Source organism: Diceros bicornis, chromosome 11 (assembly GCF_020826845.1).
Source record: "Diceros bicornis minor isolate mBicDic1 chromosome 11, mDicBic1.mat.cur, whole genome shotgun sequence".
Lineage (NCBI taxonomy): Eukaryota > Metazoa > Chordata > Mammalia > Perissodactyla > Rhinocerotidae > Diceros > Diceros bicornis.
The window spans coordinates 14,839,140-14,859,120 of NC_080750.1; positions in this window are offsets into that span (position 1 = coordinate 14,839,140).

The following is a 19,981-nucleotide window of genomic DNA, read 5'->3' on the forward strand; positions in this document are numbered from 1 at the left end:
GTGTTCTAAAATTTCACAGTGATGTTCCTAGGTGTGTTTATTCTCATCCATTGTGCTACTCAGTTAACTCTTTAAAAATGGAGATTCCTGGGGGCCGGGCTTGTGATGCAAGCAGTTAAGTGTACGCGCTCTCCTGCGGCGGCCTGGGGTTCGCCGGTTCAGATCCCGGGCGCATACCGATGCACTGCTTGGCAAGCCATGCTGTGGTGGCGTCCCATATAAAGTGGAGGAAGATGGGCACGGGTGTTAGCCCAGGGCCAGTCTTCCTCAGCAAAAAAAAAAAAAAAAAGGAGGAGGATTGGCAGATGTTAGCACAAGGCTGATCTTCCTCACACACACACACACAAAATGGAGATTCCTATCATTCAAGTCTTAGGGATTTTTTGAATTATTTATTTGCTCTCCTCTGTTGTTGGTTCACAACCTCTGGAGTTCCCTAGGTGAAATTCAAAACTGGCCCTCATGCCTGGAGGGCAAGGAGAGATCAAAGAAAGAGGCAGACCCCTCAAGATTGGTAAGTGATCACTTTAATTAGCATGGGAACTTACATATGAGGCTTGTCTTGGGCAGCTGCAAGATGAGTAGATCTCTGCACCTGCCCACCAGAATTTTAAGTTTATTTAGAGGCCTTAACAGGATTCACTACACAGTCCAGATGATCTCAACAACACATTATTCTCTCAAGACTGTATCCTTCAAATGGACCCTAGTGTGGGAACTGTAAGCAGAATGTACGTTCCCAGGACAGGGGAATGGGTAAGGAGCCTCCGCTAGCCTGGGTCCAGCTCATGGATCAACAGGCGGTCACATCCCCTTGATGACCTCCTCCAACGTTTGTTTATTTCTGTTCTCTCTTCTTGACAAACCTATGATTTAAACCTTAGACTTCCTGAATGTGTTCTCTAATATTTTTATGGTATATTCTTGCAATAAAATATTCTATACAACTTAGAGTGACATTTATCAACATGGATGAATTTTACAAACACACAGTTAAGTGAAAAAAGTTAGGTGCTAAAGAACAGATACATTATAATGCAATTTCTATAAAATTCAAACAAAAAACAATTGTGTGTGTGTGTATACACATATCAAAAGGACAAAATTACTTTTCAAGAATAAAAATCAGGGTGCCAGCCCAGTGGTGTAGTGGTTAAGTTCACCCACAGCCTGGGGTTTGTGGGTTCGGATCCTGTGCGCGGACCTATGCACTGCTCATCAAGCCATGCTGTGGCGGCCTCCCATATGCAAAATAGAGGAAGATAGGTACAGATGTTATCTCAGGGCTAATCTCCCTCAGCAAAAAGAGGAAGATTGGCAATGGATATTAGCTCAGGGCCAATCTTCCTCACCAAAAAAAAGAATAAAAACCATCAAATTTTAGGATTATGTTTAATTTGGGAGGCGAGTAAGTGGAATAATACAATTGTAGGAAGGGTGAAAAGAAGCACCCAAATATATTGATGATTTATTTTTTTAACCCACGGTAGATACATGAGTGTTTAAAATATGATTTATAAATTTTTGTATATAATAATTTCAAAAGTACTTACGGAGAGTCAAGTCAAATCTAAACAAATTTTTGTGAGCCCCTTCCCCAAATGATCGATGATCATTCTTAGTTGAAGTCTTTCTAAACTAAGAAATTCAGTTGATGAATTAAAGGATATTCAATTGTTGACACCTGAATTTGTTCCCTGGAAGACCAACTTTGCAAAATACCTTCTAGAGGGAACTCTCATACACTGCTGGTGGGAGTGCAAACTGGTCCAGCCTCTATGGAAAACAGTATGGAGATTCCTCAAAAAATCAAGGATAGAACTACCATATGATCCAGCTATTCCACTGCTGGGTATTTATCCAAAGAACTTGAAAACACCAATTTGCAAAGGTACATGCACCCCTGTGTTCATTGCAGCGTTATTCACAATAGCCAAGACTTGGAAGCAACCTAAGTGCCCATCAAGGGACGAATGGATAAAGAAGCTGTGGTATATATACACAATGGAATACTACTCAGCCATAAGAAACGATGAAATCCAGCCATTTGTGACAACATGGATGGACATTGAGGGCATAATGCAAAGTGAAATAAGTCAGAGGGAGAAGGTCAAATACCATATGATTTCCTTCATTAAGTAGTAGATAATAACAACAATAAACAAACACATAGGGACAGAGATTGGATTGGTGGTTACCAGAGGGGAAGGGGGGAGGGAGGAGGGTGAAAGGGATAATTTGGTACATGTGTGTGGTGATGGGTTGTAATTAGTATTTGGGTGGTGAACATGATGTAATCTATGCAGAAATAGAAGTACAATGATGTACACCTGAAATTTTTACAATGTTATAAACCAATGTTACTGCAATAAACAAAAAATTAAAAAAAAAAATACTTTCTAGCATGTGACAAAAATGTAAAGAAATGGAAATTGTTCAGGAAGAGATAAGAGATTTGAAGGATTGAGCCAAGAAATGGATATATGAGTAAAAAGGAATTCTAGAATAGAAAAAGAAATGGAATCTAAATTTAAACAAACAATATAAGAAAAATTTAGTTGAAGAAAGACTTGAAGACACCGAAAGGTCTCACTGGGTTCCAGTTGACTGAGGAGGAAAGGCATACCCCCAAGCACCTCCTGCTTACCATACCTTTTTGACAGTATAGTTTTTAAGGATAAAGAAACAAATCCCATGAGGCTCCTGACAAAAAGAACACATTATCTAGAAAGGAAAAATAAAACCAATGGGCATATAAATACATAAAGTTTATTAATTTTACTATTTAAGTGTTTATATCCCTATATAATTATATTTTATCAAAGTTTCTTTAAATTTAGGATTATTTTATGTATGTGATTTTTTGTTGAATATATATTTTATGATGGTTATAATTATTTTTAGCATCACGAAATGTCCTTCTTTATCCTCTTTAATGTTTTGAACTTTAAATTATATCATGTCTAAAGTTAATATTGCCATTCTTGCTTTCCTTTTCTTTGACCATGAAAAAAATCATAAAAATTTTAATGTAGATATAGAGCTTGACATTAACTAGGGGTACATATATGTTGTTATTATTGCAAGTCACCAAATGTTTTTACCTATTCCTTCTGAGCACATGGTAGGCTGTTCTTGCTGGCTTCCCTGTGATTGAGTGGAGCCACATGAGTGGCTCATTTTGCCAATGAGTTGTGACAGGATGTGACTTTTTCACTTTTAAGCCAGAGCAGAATTTATTGACAGCAGAACTTTGTTTCAGTCTTATACAGTGACTGGCAACATTTAAGATGGTAACTGCTTCATCAGCCTGGATCCCAGGAGGAGAAGATGCAGAATAGAGTCTCTAGCTGATAATGAACAAAAGTAGCAAAAGTAATCTTAAATTTTACATAGAAGAATAAAATTCCTGAAAATAGGGAAGAAGTATTTTTTTAAAAAGTGAGGTGAAGCCTGAATTATCAGATATCTGAACATAGTCTAAAGCCCCTAAACCCAAAATGGTGATACTTAGTATTGATAAAGGAAGTGAATAACACCTCCAGAAATATTTGGAAACTCAATATTTGTTAAAGGTTATAATGCAAATAGTGGGAAATCAATAGGTAATTTACTAATTGGCATAACTGGTGGCATAACTACACTAAAGAATAAAAGTGTATACCAATATGGTTACTGCACAAAGGGCATGATCTGCTCACTATGAGACAAAAGCCAATCGTCAAGATGCAGGATAGTGGCAGAGAAAGGGCATTTTATTACAGCTTGCTAGCAAGATGGAAGATGGCTGACTAATGTCCAAAAGAACCATCTTAGGGGGCCGTAAAATCTTACACAGTTATATAGGCTGGTGGGTTATAGGGGAGGGGGTTAGGAATGTTGACCTTATGGTTTTACAGACTGGGAGTCACCACATCAGATCTTTCAGTTTTCATTGATGATGACTATCAGCATAGACTCTCTGTTCAGGGGTCATCACATTCCTAAGGAACTCAAAAGAACAAAGTTATCACCTTATCACATCTGGGAGGTACATGCACAAGCAGGGGTTATAAAATCTACAGAGCAGTTAAATATCCTGGAGGGTGCATATCCAGCTGGGTTAGTTAGTCAGAGGTCATTCAAAGTTACAATAGGGTTTCTTTTCTACAATATGGCTTCCCTTATGTCAACCTTGCCTTGAGCCAGTATCGATTTTACACAATATGTACAAAAGACCTTTCAAATAATGTGAAGATTTGAATGTAAAAATAAAACAAATAAAAAACACTTGTAACAAAATCTAGGAGACTAAAAATACAATTCGGGGGCAAAAAAGACCATCTAATACCAGAAACCCACAAACTCAAAGGACAGACAAATTTGGCTATGTATAAAAGTAAAAGTTGAGGTTCTGGTTCAAGATGGCAATATAGGAAATCCTGAACTCACCTCCTTGCATGAACGCAATGAGTCTACTGTTACATATGGAACAATTTCCTCTTTAAAAACACCTAAAGACTGGCTGAGTGATGGCTACACATCAGGCAAATGAGAAGAAAACCACATTAAAGTGGGTAGGAGAGGCTGGGACTCAATCTCACCGTAAACCCCACTCCTGGTGCAGCATCCCACAACCAGGAGAGCACTTAAAACCCAGAGCTTCTCCCTGAGGAATGAAGGGTTCAAACCCCACATCAGGCATCCTGACTTTTAAGACATACACTTGAGAGACAAGCCCCCAAAACATCTAACTTTGAAAACTAAAGGGGCTCATGTCCTAAGACCCACAAGACTAGCAATCTGAGAAACCACTCTTAAAGGGCTCATGCACTTGGGCTCACTAGCCCCAAGGCCCAGCTCAGAGGCAACCAATGGTGATTGTGCCTAGACTTAAGAGAGGTAGGCGTACCTGCTTATATTAAAGTGTTGGCCTGAGGGGTAGGCAGCTAATTTAACACACAGGTCTAGGAGCCTGCTGGAACACTCTACAGGAACAGAGGCTGGTGGACACCATCTTTGTGCTCTCCCTTTGCCATGCTCTAGAGCACCAGAATCTCCTGGAAGGGAGCTTTTATACTTGTCTGATGCTTGATTTTTGTAGCTGCTGCCTAGGGGATGCCTCTTGATCGCCTGGCTCTGCAGGACAGAAAAGCTTGCGTTCCCATGGGAGTATAAGAATGTCAACCAGAAAGGAGCTCATACCCCTGTCTGGCAACCTAATTTTTGGTACTGCTGTCAGGGGACACCTCTACATTGCCTGGCTTTGATGGCCAGTGAGGTTTATGCTCATGAGTCCCACAGGACTGTAACCAATGGAGAAAGAGTTCTTAAACAGGTACCACCCCCAGGGCATAGCAAAAGGCAACAGACCCAGGAGCCCAGTCTTTCTGTGAAGTAGGCCTATTAGCTAATCGTGACTGCAGCCTGAGGGGAAAGCTTCTAATTAAACATACATCTTGGGGCTGACTGTAATCCTTTCCAGAGACTTCAAAGGGTGGACTCTGCCTTCATGCTCACCTTCTACCACACTTCAGAATACCAGTGTCTCCTGGAGGAGGGCTTTACACATCTGGAACTCTGGTTTTTACGTCTGATGCCCCAGCTTTTGCAGCTGCTGCCCAGGGAACACCCCTTGATTGCCTGGCTCTGGTCGTGGAAAGGTCTTGCATTCCTGGGTTCCACGGGACTATGGAAATCAGAGAGATGGTTCTTGGCAGGCTACCACCACTGACACCACACAGAGAGTGGACTGAGACACAGTCCCCAGTCTTTCTGTGAAGGAGGCCTCATTGCTTATCCTAGAGCTTTGGCCTTAGGGGCAGGCTTCAGTTTTGGCACATATTTAGTGGCCTACAAAGCTGCTCTCTAGGAATGTAGGCTGTGGATGCCATCTTGGTGTTCTGCCTCTGCCTTGCTCTAGCTCATTGGTAGCACCCAGAAAAGAGCTTATATACCCATCTGGAGCCCCGATTTCTGTGACTGGCACCCAAGGGACACCTCCAGATTGCCTGGCTCTGGTGGCCAGTGGGGCTTATGCTTGTGGTCCCATAGGACTGTGTATATTTGCATACTTTTGTAAGCTGATGCTTGAGGGTGTGACTCCTAGTCAGCCTGAATTTAGGTGTTGAGATCTAGGTACACTTTGTTACACTGACAGGTCTTGGGCACTTCATCAACTACTGAAAACTATCAAAAATATGTTAGGCTGCTTGGAGAAGCATGAAAGTTTGAGAAACAACCAAGAGCTGAGACAAAGTTGAATGACAAGGTTCATCTACGTGAAGCCACTCTTTCAAGACTGGGAGAGGTGGTTGTTTTATCTACTATATAGAAACAAACAGAGAGAGTCAAGCTAAATGAAGGAGCAAAGAACTATGTTCCAAAAAAAAAAAAAAGAACAAGATAAAGCCTCAGAAAACCTTAATGAAATGGGAATAAATAATTTACCTGATGAAAAGATCAAAGTAATCGTCATAAAGATGCTCATCAAACTGAGGAAAAGAATGGGGGAACATAGTGAGCACTTCAACAAAGTGATGGAAAATATAAGAAAGTCCAAATATAAGTCACAGAGCTAAAGAATACAATAAATGAACCAAAAAATACACTAGAGAGTTTCAACAGCAGACTAGATGAAGCAGAAGAAGAGATCAATCAATTCAAACACAAGACAGTGGAACTCACCCATTCAGAGCAGCAAAAAGAAAAAAGAATTAAAAAAGTGAAGATAAGTTAAAGGACTTATGGGACAACATTAAACAGACTAACATTCACATCACATGGCTCCCAGAAGATGGAGAGAGAGAGAGAAAGGGGCAGAAATCATATTTGAAGAAATAATGGCTGAAAACTTACCTAACCTGGGGAAAGAAATAGACATCCAGATCCAGGAAGCCCAGAGAGTTCCAAATAGACCCACACAAGACATATTATAATTAAAATGTCAAAAGTTATATACAATGAGAGAATATTAGAAGTGGCAAGAGAAAAATAACTTGTTACAAACAAGGGACCTCCCATAAGACTATCACTAGATTTTTCACCAGAAACTTTGCAGGCCAGAGGGAGCAGCATTATATATTCAAAGTGCTGAAAGAAAGAAAACTTCCAACCAAGAATACTCTACTCAGCAAAGTTATCATTCAGAAGTGAAGGAGAGATAAAGAGTTTTCCAGACAAGCAAAAGCTAAAGGAGTTCATCATCAACCTTACAAAAAACGTTAAAAGGACTTCTTTAAGATGCAAAGAAAGAGCATTAATTAGTAACAAGAACTCATATGAAAGAATAAATCTCACAGGAAAGGTACATATATAGTAAAGGTAGTGGATTAATCACTTATAAAGCTAGTATGGAGGTTAAAAGACAAAAATAGTAAAAATAACTATGATTATAATAATTAGTTAATGGAAACACAAGATAAAAAGATGTGAAATGTAACATCAAAAACTTACAATATGGGATGGGAGAGTAATAATGTTGAGCTTTATGATGGGACCAACTTAAGCTGTTATCAATTTAAAATAGACTGTTATAGATATAAGTTGTTATATGTAAGCCTCATGGTAACACAGGGCAAAAACCTATAGCAAATATATAAAAGATAGAGAGAAAGGAATAGAAACATACCACTAAAGAAAGTCATCAAACCACAAAGGAGGAGAGCAAGAGAACAGAAAGGAACTACCAAAACAGCCAGAAAACAATTATCAAAATGGCAATAAGTTCATACCTGTCAGTAGTTACTTTAAATGTAAATGGACTAAATGCTCCAATGAAAAGACATAGAATGGCCAAATGGATTAAAAAACAAGACCCATCTATATGCTGCCTATGAAAGACTCACTTAAAATGTAAGGACACACACAGAGTGAAAGTGAAAAGGTGGAAAAAGATATTCCTTGTAAATGGAAACCAAAAGAGCTGGGATAGCTATCCTTACAACAGACAAAATAGACTTTATTTATTTATTTATTTATTTATTTATTTATTTTTTGGTGAGGAAGATCGGCCCCGAGCTAACATCTGCCAATCTTCTTCTTTCTTTGCTGAAGAAGACTGGACCTGGGCTAACATCCATGCCCATGTTTCTCTACTTTATATGGGATGCCGCCACAGCATGGCTTGGTGCGTTGGTGCATGCCCGGGATCTGAACTGACAAACCCGGGCCACTGCAGCAGAGCATGTGCACTTAACTGCTTGTGCCACCTGGCCGGCCCCCAAAATAGACTTTAAAACAAAGACTGTAATAAGAGACAAAGAAGGGTGTTATGTGATGACAAAGGGACCAATCCAGCAAGAAGATATAACATTTGTAAATATTTATGTACCCAACATAAGAGTGCCTAAATATATAGAGCAAATATTAACAGACCTAAGGGAGAAATAGCAATACAATAAAATAGTAGGGGACTTTAATACCCCAGCTACATCAATGAAGATCATCCAGACAGAAAATCAATAATGAAATATTGGCCTTACTTGACACATTAGACCGGATGGACTCAACAGATATTTACAGAACATTCCACCCAGAAGCAACAAAATACACATTCTTCTCAGATGTGCAGGGAACATTTTCCAGGATAGATCATATGTTAGGCCACAAAACAAGTCTTAATAAATTTAAGAGGATTAAAATTATATCAAGCATCTTTTATGATGACAATGATATGAAACTAGAAATCAATTACAAGAAGAAAACCGGAAAATTCAAAAAAATATGGAAATTAAACCACATCCTACTGAACAACCAATTGTCAAAGAAGAAATCAGAAGAGAAATCAAAAAAATACCTTGAGACCAATGAAAATGGAAGTATAACATACCAAAATTTATGGGATGCAGCAAAAGCAGTTCCAAGAGGGAAGTTCACAGTGATAAATGCCTACCTCAAGAAACAAGAAAAGTCTCAAACAACCTAACTTTTCACCTCAAGACACTAGAAAAAGAAGAACAAATGAAGAGCAGTTAGTAGAAGGAAATAAATAATAGAGATTAGAGCAGAAATAAATGAAATAGAGACTAAAAAGACAATAGGAAAGATCAATGAAACAAAGAGCTGGTTCTATGAAAAGATAAACAAAATTGACACACTTTTAGCTAGACTCACCAAGAGAAAAGAGAAGACCAAGAAAAAAAGAGCAGGGACCCAAATAAATAAAACTAGAAATAAAAGAGGAGATGTTACAACTGATAACACAGAAATATAAAGCATCTATGAATAATTATACACTAACAAATTGGGCAACATATAAGAAATAGATAAATTCCTAGAAACATACAACTATCAAGACTAAATCATGGAATAGCTGGATCATATGGTAGTTCTATCCTTGCTTTTTTGAGGAATCTCCATACTGTTTTCCATAGTGGCTGCACCAGTTTGCACTCCCACCAGCAATGTATGAGAGTTCCCTTCTCTCCACATCCTCTCCAACACATGTTGTTTCCTGTCTTGTTAATTATAGCCATTCTGATGGGCGTGAGGTGATATCTCATTGTAGTTTTGATTTGCATTTCCCTGATAGTTAGTGATTTTGAACATCTTTTCATGTGTCTGTTGGCCATCTGTATATCTTCTTTGGAGAAATGTCTGTTCAGGTCTTTTGCCCATTTTTTAATTGGGTTGGTAGTTTTGTTGTTGTTGAGATGCATGAGTTCTTTATATATTTTGGAGATTAAGCCCTTATCAGATGTATGGTTTGCAAATATCTTCTCCCAATTGTTAGGTTGTCTTTTCGTTTTGTTGATGGTTTCCTTTGCTGTGCAGAAGCTTTTTAGTTTGATGTAGTCCCATTTGTTTATTTTTTCCCAGCTATTCCACTGTTGGGTATTTATCCAAAGAACTTGAAAACACCAATTTGCAAAGGTACATGCACCCCTGTGTTCATTGCAGCATTATTCACAATAGCCAAGACTTGGAAGCAACCTAAGTGCCCATCAAGGGACGGATGGATAAAGAAGATGTGGTATATATACACAATGGAATACTACTCAGCCATAAGAAACGATGAAATCCAGCCATTTGTGACAACGTGGATGGACATTGAGGGTATAATGCAAAGTGAAATAAGTCAGAGGGAGAAGGCCAAATACCGTATGATTTCCTTCATTAAGTAGTAGATAATAACAACAATAAACAAACACATAGAGACAGAGATTAGATTGGTGGTTACCAGAGGGGAAGGGGGGAGGGAGGAGGGTGAAAGGGATAATTCGGTACATGTGTGTGGTGATGGGTTGTAATTAGTATTTTGGTGGTGAACATGATGTAATCTATGCAGAAATAGAAGTACAATGATGTACACCTGAAATTTTTACAATGTTATAAACCAATGTTACTGCAATAAACAAAAAATTAAAAAAAAAAAAGACTAAATCATGATAAAATAGAAAATCTGAACACCAATTACTAGCAAGGAGATTGAATTAGTAATCAAAAACCTCCCAACAAACAAAAGTATAAGACACGATGGCTTCACTGGTGAATTCTACTACACATTCAAAGAAGAATTAATACCAATCCTTCTCAAAATTTTTCCAAAAAATAGAAGAGGAGGGAACTCTTCCAAACTCATTTTATGAGGCCATTATTACTCTGTTACCAAAACCAGACAAGGATGCCACAAGAAAAGAAAATTACAGGAAAATATACCTAATGAACATAGGGCTGCAAAAATACTCAACAAAATATTGGCAAACCAAGTTCAACAATACATGAAAAAGACCATACACCATGATCAAGTGGGATTTATTCCAGGGATGCAAGGATGGTTCAACATTTGCAATCAGTAAACGTGATATACCACATTAACCAAAGGAAAGGTAAAAATCACATGATCATCTTGATAGATACAGAAAAAGCATTTGACAAAATTCAATATCCATTTGTGGTAAGAAGGAACATACCTCAACATAATAAAGGCCATATATGACAAGCCCAGAGTTAACATCATACTCAATGATGAAAAGTTGAAAGTTTTCCTCTAAGATTGAGAACAAGAAAAGGATGCCCACTCTTTCCACTTTTATTCAGCATAGTATTGGAAGTCCTATTCCACAGCAATTAGGCAAGAAAAATAAATAAAAGGCATCCAAATTGGAAAAAAAGAAATAAAACTGTCACTATTTGCAGATAACATGATATTACATAGAGAGAACCCTGAAGACTCCATCAGAAAACTGTTAGAGCTACTTAAAAAATTCAGTAAAGTTGCAAAATCAATATACAAAAATCTGATGTGTTTCTATACACTAATAACGAACTATCAGAAAGAGAAATTAAGAAAACAATCACATTTATAATTGCATCAAAAGAATAAAATAACTGGGAAATAATTTAACCGAGGAGGTGAAAGAATTACATATTGAAAACTACAAGACGTTAATGAAAGAAACTGAAGAAGACACAAATAAATGGAAAGATACTTCATGCTCATGTATTGGAAGAATTAATATTGTTAAAATGTCCATATTACCCATAGCAATATACAGATTCAGTGCAATCCCTATCAAAATTCTAAAGGCATTTTTCACAGAAATAAAACAAACAGTTCTAAAATTTGTGTGGAACCACAAAAGACTCCAAATAGCCAAAGCAATCTTGAGAAAAAAGAACAAAGCTGGAGGCATCACACTTCCTGATTTCAAACTAGACTACAAAGCTATAGTAATCAAAATAGTATGGTACTGGCATAAAAATAGACACACAGATCAATGGAACAGAATAGAGAGTACAGAAATAAACCCATACATATATGGTCAATTAGTTAAAGACAAAGGAGTCAAGAATATGCAATGGGAAAAGACAGTCTCCTCAATAAATGGTGTTGGAAAGATTGGACAGCCACATGCAAAAAAAATGATACTGGACCGCTATCTTACACCATACCCAAAAATTAACTCAAAATGGATTAAAGACTGGAACATAATACCTGAAACCATAAAACTCCTAGAAGAAAACATAGGCAGTAAGCTTCCTTGACATGGATCTGGGTGATGATTTTTTTTAATCTGACACCAAAAGAAAAATCAAGAAAAGGAAAAACAAACAAATGGGACTACATCAAACTAAAAAGCTTCTGCACATCAAAGGAAACCATCAACAAAATGAAAAGGCAACCTACTGAATGGGAGAAAATATTTGCAAATCATATATCTGATATGGGTTATTTTTTATATATTTTATCTATTTACACAATATATAAAGAACTCTAGGATTACTGTTTCCTTGGTTTTTATTTTAGTGGTTGCTGTTTCCTTGTCAAACTTTTCCTTTTGTTCATGCATTGTTCTTAATTTCGTTTAGTTCCGTCTGTGTTTTCTTGGAGTTCACTACACTTCCTTAAGTGGGTTATTCTAATTCTTCATCAGTTCATAGATCTCCACTTCTTTAGAGTCAGTTATTGGAGCTGTATTAGTTTCCTTTGGTGGTATCATATTTACCTAATTTTTCATGATCTGTGATTATTTACATTGATATCTGTGCATTTGAGTAATCAGGCTCCTTTTCTAGACTTTACAGGTTTCCTTTGTATGTATGTATACTTAAAAAAAAAAAAAAAACAAGCTTATAGATACAGAGAACAGATTGGTGGTTGCCAGAGGCAGGGGGTGCGGAGAAATGTTTTTTTTTTTAGTTTAAATAAATTGAATTAAAAAATAATAAAAGGAAAAGTTTCAGTACAGAAAAAAAAAATACTATAAACAAAGTAGTCATGCACCGCATAACAACATTTCAGTCAACAATGAACTGCTTATATGGCAGTGGTCCTGGACAAAAGATTAGTACCATGTAGTCTAGGTTTTAGTAGGCTATCCCATCTAGCTTTGTGTAAGTACACTCTGTGGTGTTCACACAATGTTGAAATTGCCTAACGACACATTTCTCAGAATGTATCTCTGTCATTAAGTGACACATGACTGTAATCTAAAAATGATATACTTGGAAAAAATTTGTAACATATATGGCAGCAGAGAGTTAATATCTACATTATACAATATGCTTACTATAAATTGACATATACAACCCCCAAATAATATAATAGAGAAAAGTAGGCAAAAGGTGCAAAAGAGAAAATCCAAATGGCCAAATTGTGTATATGAAAAATGCTGAGTCAGGAAAATACAAAATAAAGTGACAGTGAGCTATCACTTTTACCCATCAGATTGATAAAAACTTAAACATTTAATAAAGCTGCTAGTAGGGATTTGGAAGAAAGGTATGCTCTCTAATTGCTGAGGAAACTCTGAGTTGTAATACTCTTTTTGAAAAGCCATTTATCAATATCTATTACATTTAGACTAAATGTAGGTTTTGATGCAGCAATCCCATTTCTGGCACTCTACCTTATGATAATCAAACAACTGGTAGAAAAGGACATATATATATATGTTCTTGTATATGTATATGTATATACAAGGATTTATTGCAGCACTGTTCATAGTGACAAAAAATGGGAAATAGAGTGAATGCCCAGAAATAGTTGAATAAATTACCACGCACTCGTATTATTAAACATGATATAGCCATTAAATATGTAGAATTCATAGAACTATGAGTTTGGAGGATTCTGCATGAGTTACTGGTGAGGAAGAAAAGCATCATATAAGAAACTGTATACAATGTGATCTCCTTTTTTAAAAACAATGACAAGAAAAATCACTACATCCACAAATGTAGAGGAAAACACAGAAAAATTGGGCTGTTAATGTCAACTATGGGGATGGGAGAACTTCATAAGGGAAGAAAGAAGAGGAAGCAGAAAGGGTTGATGAAAGCCAGACAGAAACGGTAGGGGTAGCATTAAAATAAATGTTCAGGGCTGGCCCGTGGCTTAGCGGTTAAGTGCGCGCACTCCGCTGCTGGCAGCCCGGGTTTGGATCCCGGGCGCACACCGACGCACCGCTTCTCCCGCCATGCTGAGGCCGCGTCCCACATACAGCAACTAGAACGATGTGCAACTATGACATACAACTATCTACTGGGGCTTTGGGGGAAAAAAAAAAAAAGAAACAGTTCCCTTTCTTTAAAACAAAAAATGAATGTTCAACATGATCGTACATATGCTTAGTGCAAAATTCTAAATATGTGTGGATGTGTTTAAAGATATTAACAAACTTGATAAAATGAAAAGAATAGTAATGAAAAAGAAATTCTAAATCCCATATTTAAAGGAAAGAATAAAGTTCTTTTACTCAATAGTTGCTTCTGGCAGTTTCATACACAATAACTAGACTTAAAACCCATCTTTCCAAGCGTGTTTTGTGTAGTGTGGTTTAAATCCCTCTCCTCCCATGAACAAGCTGGAGAACCTGAGGCAAATTATTTAACCTCTCTGAACTTAGGCATCCTCATTAAAATGGAGCTAACAATATTTATCTTACCAAAAAAGTGATGCCGAGCGACAGAAAATATTTATAAAAGTCACCTCCTTCAGTACCTAGTTGGCTCCTAGAGAAGCGAAATAGTGTTTGCAGAATTCCAAATTAGCCATTGGAAAATTTTAATGGTGACTTTTTATTTCCCCAGTCACCTATTTCCTACTCAAAGACCTCAAGTTGGCTAGCAAAGAGCATCAAATTATGTTTATAACAAGCACTTAAAGGGATCAAAGTAGTTTTAGACCTTGTTAAAAAGTCACTAGTAACATATTAAAAAGTCACATATGTTAAAATTTTCAAATACATGATTTCAAAGCAGACAGAATGTTCTTGAACAATGAGATAGACCATAAGGAAATTAAACTGCACAATAACTACAACTTAGTGTAATACAAAATGATGAAAAAAATCACATAGCAAAATAGGAAACCCAGAGATACAACAGAAAATGATAAAAATAACTCATCTCTACTGAAAGGTTTTGTAGAGATGTTCTAAACATGTATAATTGTCTTATAGAGCCATAGTAAAAGAAACATTCTGTTTATTCGGAAGGGCACAAATGTCTTCTCAAAAGCCTGCAATTAACTCTTCCCTTGTTTCTACTACCAATTCCTCACTTCGTTCTTAGTTATTCCTTTACTTTATAACCACTAAACCAGCAGCTAAAGAAAGATAGCTTTCTTTTTCTTATATTTCTTCTCAGGGTTCACACTGTTATTGCTTTAGTTTACTATAGTCACACGCTTCATAATGACCTTTCAGTCAAAGAAGGACCGCATGTACGATGGTGGTCCCATAAGATTAATACCATATAGCCTAGGTGTGTAGTAGGCTATACCATCTTGGTTTGTGTAAGCAGACTCTAAGATGTTCACACAACGACAAAATCACCTAACACTGCATTTCTCAGAACATATCCCCATCACTAAGTGATGCGTGACTGTATTACTACTATCCACTGCTATTACACACACCCCCTGAACCCCATAGTTTTTCCAGAGGAAAAACATACAAGCTGTGCAGTCCTTTGCTATACTTCTGTTACCATTCTGGAGTCTAAAATAGATTAATTTCAGTGAAATAACAACTTTGTGCATAGGTCTTTTCTTCTCATTTTATGCCAACAAAATAAATTATCAGAAATCAGAGTGGTCATAATTATATAAAAGAGACATTTTTATGAGTATAGTTTTCATTAACTAAACGACTCTCAGTTTATTAAAAGTATACGTCAAGAGATAAAAATAAAAAGAGAATAAAGAGCAAAAAAATGATAAGCATGGAATAAGCAGGTCCTTGCTAACCAAAGCTTGAAGTAAAAATATAATAGAAATCGCAGATGGTAGATAAATATATATCACTTAAATCAAATACAATTTAATACACTAACTCTAATTTTATTAGACCTACAGAGGTCCAAATTTTATTTATTGACTTACTAATTTTATTAATTCTTTTAAATCTAAGCCCACTTAGTCTTTCATTCTCTGCTGAATCTTTTTCTACATTATAGAAGATGGTTTATCCTGAACATCACAATACCCTCAATTACTGGTGGATTTTGCATTTATCACTGATAAATGAGTGATGCATGTTAAAAAACAGTTTCTATTATTGTCCAAATAATAGAAAAGGATACACCTATGGTTAAAGGTTGTATTGTGTCTCCCAAAAAGATCTCTTGAAGTCCTAACTTCCAGAACTCGTGAATGTGACCTTATTTGGAAATGGAGTCTTTGCAGATGTAATCTAGTTAAGATGAAGTAATACTGGATTAGGCTGTGTCCTAATCTAATGACTAGTGTCCTTTCAAGAAGAGAAAACTTGGACACAGAGACACGCAAAGAATACCATGTGATGTGGAGGCTGAGATTGGAGTTATGCATCTACAAGCCAAGCAACACCAAGGATAGCTGGCAACCACTAGAAGCTAGAAGAGTCAAAGAAGGCTTCCTTCCCTAGAGCCTTCAGAGAGAGCACGGCCCAGGGCAGCCTTCAGAACTCTGAGACAATATATTTGTGTTGTTTAAAATCACCCAGTTTACAGTATTTGTTACAGCAGCCCTGGGAAACGAATACACCTACAAACTTACTCGTTGTTTCAAACAACATTTAAAAGGAAGAATTGACGCAAGCAGGGCTTCCAACTCACCACAAACATACAGAAACATTAGAAAAATTTTTGAAAGAAAAATCAATATATAGCCCAGCTCCAAAAGACGAAAAGACAAATCTCAAGGGTGAGAAGAGAATTGGGAACTCAGGCCACAAACGAACCTTGATACAGACTTGAACCTGGAATTTGAGGAAGGGGTCAGGTTTTAATACCAGAGATAAATTTGAAAAAACAGTGATATAAAATATTTACACATGAGAAATATAATCATTAAAATTTTAAAACAGTAGACTAGACTCTACTGGAGAAAGAATTTGGATCTTGAAAATAAATCTAAAGTAACCCCACAGAACACAGCACAAAGAGATATGGAATATAAAACATATTTTAAATTCTCAACAAATATTGTTTTTCCTCCATTCAGTCTCTGTAACACCAAGTACATATTTACATAGATATTTATATATCATATATACTATGTATACACATACATAAAAATATATAAATGTATATGTAGATATGTGTACATATATATATTTTAATTCACATATATGTATGTGTATATTTGTGTATATATATACATATACATATTTGTGTATACACATACACAAACACATTAATTTTCTAGAATGGAAGAAAGGTGTGAATCTTCTGATTGAAAGAAGTATCCTAAAAAAAGAGTAAGATACATAATAACCAATTTATACTTGGACTTATTCCAGTGAAAAGACAAAACTCTAACATAATAAGAACATTTTAAAAGCAACCCCAGAGAAAAAACAGATTACTCAAAAATGCCAGATTACTAACACAAGAATGACAATTAGACTGTCACCCAATTTGCAATCAGCAACACTACATGTCAAAAAATAGTGAAATAATATGTTTAAAGCACTGAAAGATAAGAGCTATCAACCTGGAATTCTGTGCTCCGATAAACTATCAACCAAGAACAATGGCAAAGACATTTTCAGACAAAAATTGAGAGCATTCACCACTTGCTCAATCTCACCAAAATCAATAAAAAAATGGTTTTTTTTTTTTTGGTAACTGGGAATTGAAGCAAGGATGAACTAACATACAAGAAGCAACAATGATCAAAGACATTGTTAAACATGGTATTAAGCTTAGGTGAGCATCCTCTAGAAGATAATAACGATAATAATGACTCTAATGGTTGGGCATTAAAAACCAGATAAAACTAAAATGCTACGCAGCAATAGCCTCATAGATGGGAGAAGGAACTGGAGTTAGATATTTCTAATGTCCTTGAATTATTCAAGAGGAGACTATAGATATTGATTGATTTTAAACTTTAGACAAGTATGCACATTAAAGAATTTGAGTAGCTCCTAAAAGTAAAAATAAAATGAATGTATAACTTCAAAAATAATTGTGGGGGAAAATTTGATTATCTAATAGTACATGGGAAAGTAAAAAAAAATGCAAAGAATAGAACTTTGCAAAGGAACAAAAAAAAGATAAAGGTAAAATTAGAGAGACCCACCTAAACTAAAATACAAGAGAAACAATGAAAGAAAAAGCATGAAAAAAGCTATAACAGGCAACTATTAACCAAAATAAATTAGTATATTAATATTAAAAAAAATAGACTTTAAGGTTAAAAAGTATTGTTGAATTGGGGGTGGACAGACTCCAAGGTGCCCCCCTCCATGATCCCTGCCTCCTGATATCCACACCTGTGTGTAATTCCCTCCCCTTCCATGTGGACAGGACATGTCACTTGCTTCTAATGAATAGAATATAAGAATGAACAGATATTACTCTCATGATCATATAACATTATATAAGGCTCCATTGTGCTAGCAGATTCACTCTAGAGATTCTCCTTGCCAGCTTGATAAATTAGGTAGCCATGTTGGGAAAGCCCACATGGCAAGGAGCTGTAAGCCACTCTCAGGAACTGCTGACAGCCTCCAGCCAGTAAGAAGTTGGGGTCATCAGACCTATAACCACAAGGAAATGGATTCTACCAGCAACCAGGATGGGCTTGGAAGCGTATTTTTCCCCAGTCAACCTCCAGAGGAGAGTGAGTCTGGTCTGCATCCTGATTGCAGCCTCATGAGATCCTAAGTAGAGGACTCATCTAAGCCATGCCTTAACTCCTCATCCACAGAAACTGTGAGATAAAAATCTGTTATGCAACAGCAAGAATCTAGTACAAGTCTGAATTAGGTCATTACTTCATTATAGAAGAAGCAATCCATTAGAAGACATAGTAATCCTGAACTAATATGTATTTATGAACATTTAAAAATATAAAACATAAAGATTTACAGAATTACTATATGGACTTGATGAATCTACAAATATAGTGAAAAATTTTGATAAGCCTCTCTTAGAAATATATAGAGCAAAGAAGAAAAAACTAGACCACTAACAAGTTTGATTTATGAATATAGACAGATTCTACCTCCAATAAAAAACATGTATTATTTTCAGACATATGGATTATTTATTTTTTCTTCTGATAAGAACTTTTAAGATTTACTTTCTTAGCAACTTTCAAATACACAATACAGTATTATCAACTATAATAACCCTGCTGTACATTACATCCCCAGGACTTATTTATTTTATAACTGAAAGTTTGTACCTTTTGACCCCCTTCATCCAACATCTCCCTCTCTGTCCCCACCTCTGGCAACCACCAATCTGTTCTCTGTATCCAGGAGTTCATTTTTGTTTTTTAGATTCCACACACAAGTGAGATCATAAGATATTTGTCTTTTTCTGACTTATTTCACTTAACATAATGCCCTTAAGGTCAACCTATGTTGTCACAAATGTCAGGATTTCCTTCTTTTTTATAGCTGAATAATATTCCATTGTGTGTGTGTGTATACACCACATCATCTTTATCCTTTCATCCATTGATGGACAGTTAGGTTGTTTCCACGTCTTGAATTTCCACATATTGTAAATAATGTTGCAATGAATATGGCAGTGCAGGCATCTTTTTGTGTTAGTGTTTTCAGTCTGTGTGTGTCCTTACATGTGAAGTGAATCTCTTGTAGGCAGCATAAAAATGAGTTGTGTTTTTTTATCCATTCAGCTACTCTATATCCTTTGATTGGAGACTTTAGTCCATTCACATTTAAAATAATTATTGATAGGTATGGGCTTGTTGCCATTTTGTTAGTTGTTTTCTGGCTATTTTCTACTTCCTTTATTCCTTTGTTCTTCTCTTGCTCCCTTCCTTTGTGATTTGATGATTTTCTGTAGTGTATGCTTAAATTCTTTTCTCTTTGCCTTTTGTGTATCTACAATGGGTTTTTGCTTTGTGGTTACTATGAGGCTTACATAAAACAACTTATATTTATAATAGTCTATTTTAAGTTGATAACAATTTAAATTTGAATGCATTCTAAAGCTCTACATTTTTCCTCCCTCCTCCTGTATTTTATGTTTTTAATGTCACAACTTTTTTTATCTTGTGTATCCATTAACACACTATAGTCAATACCTTATTTTA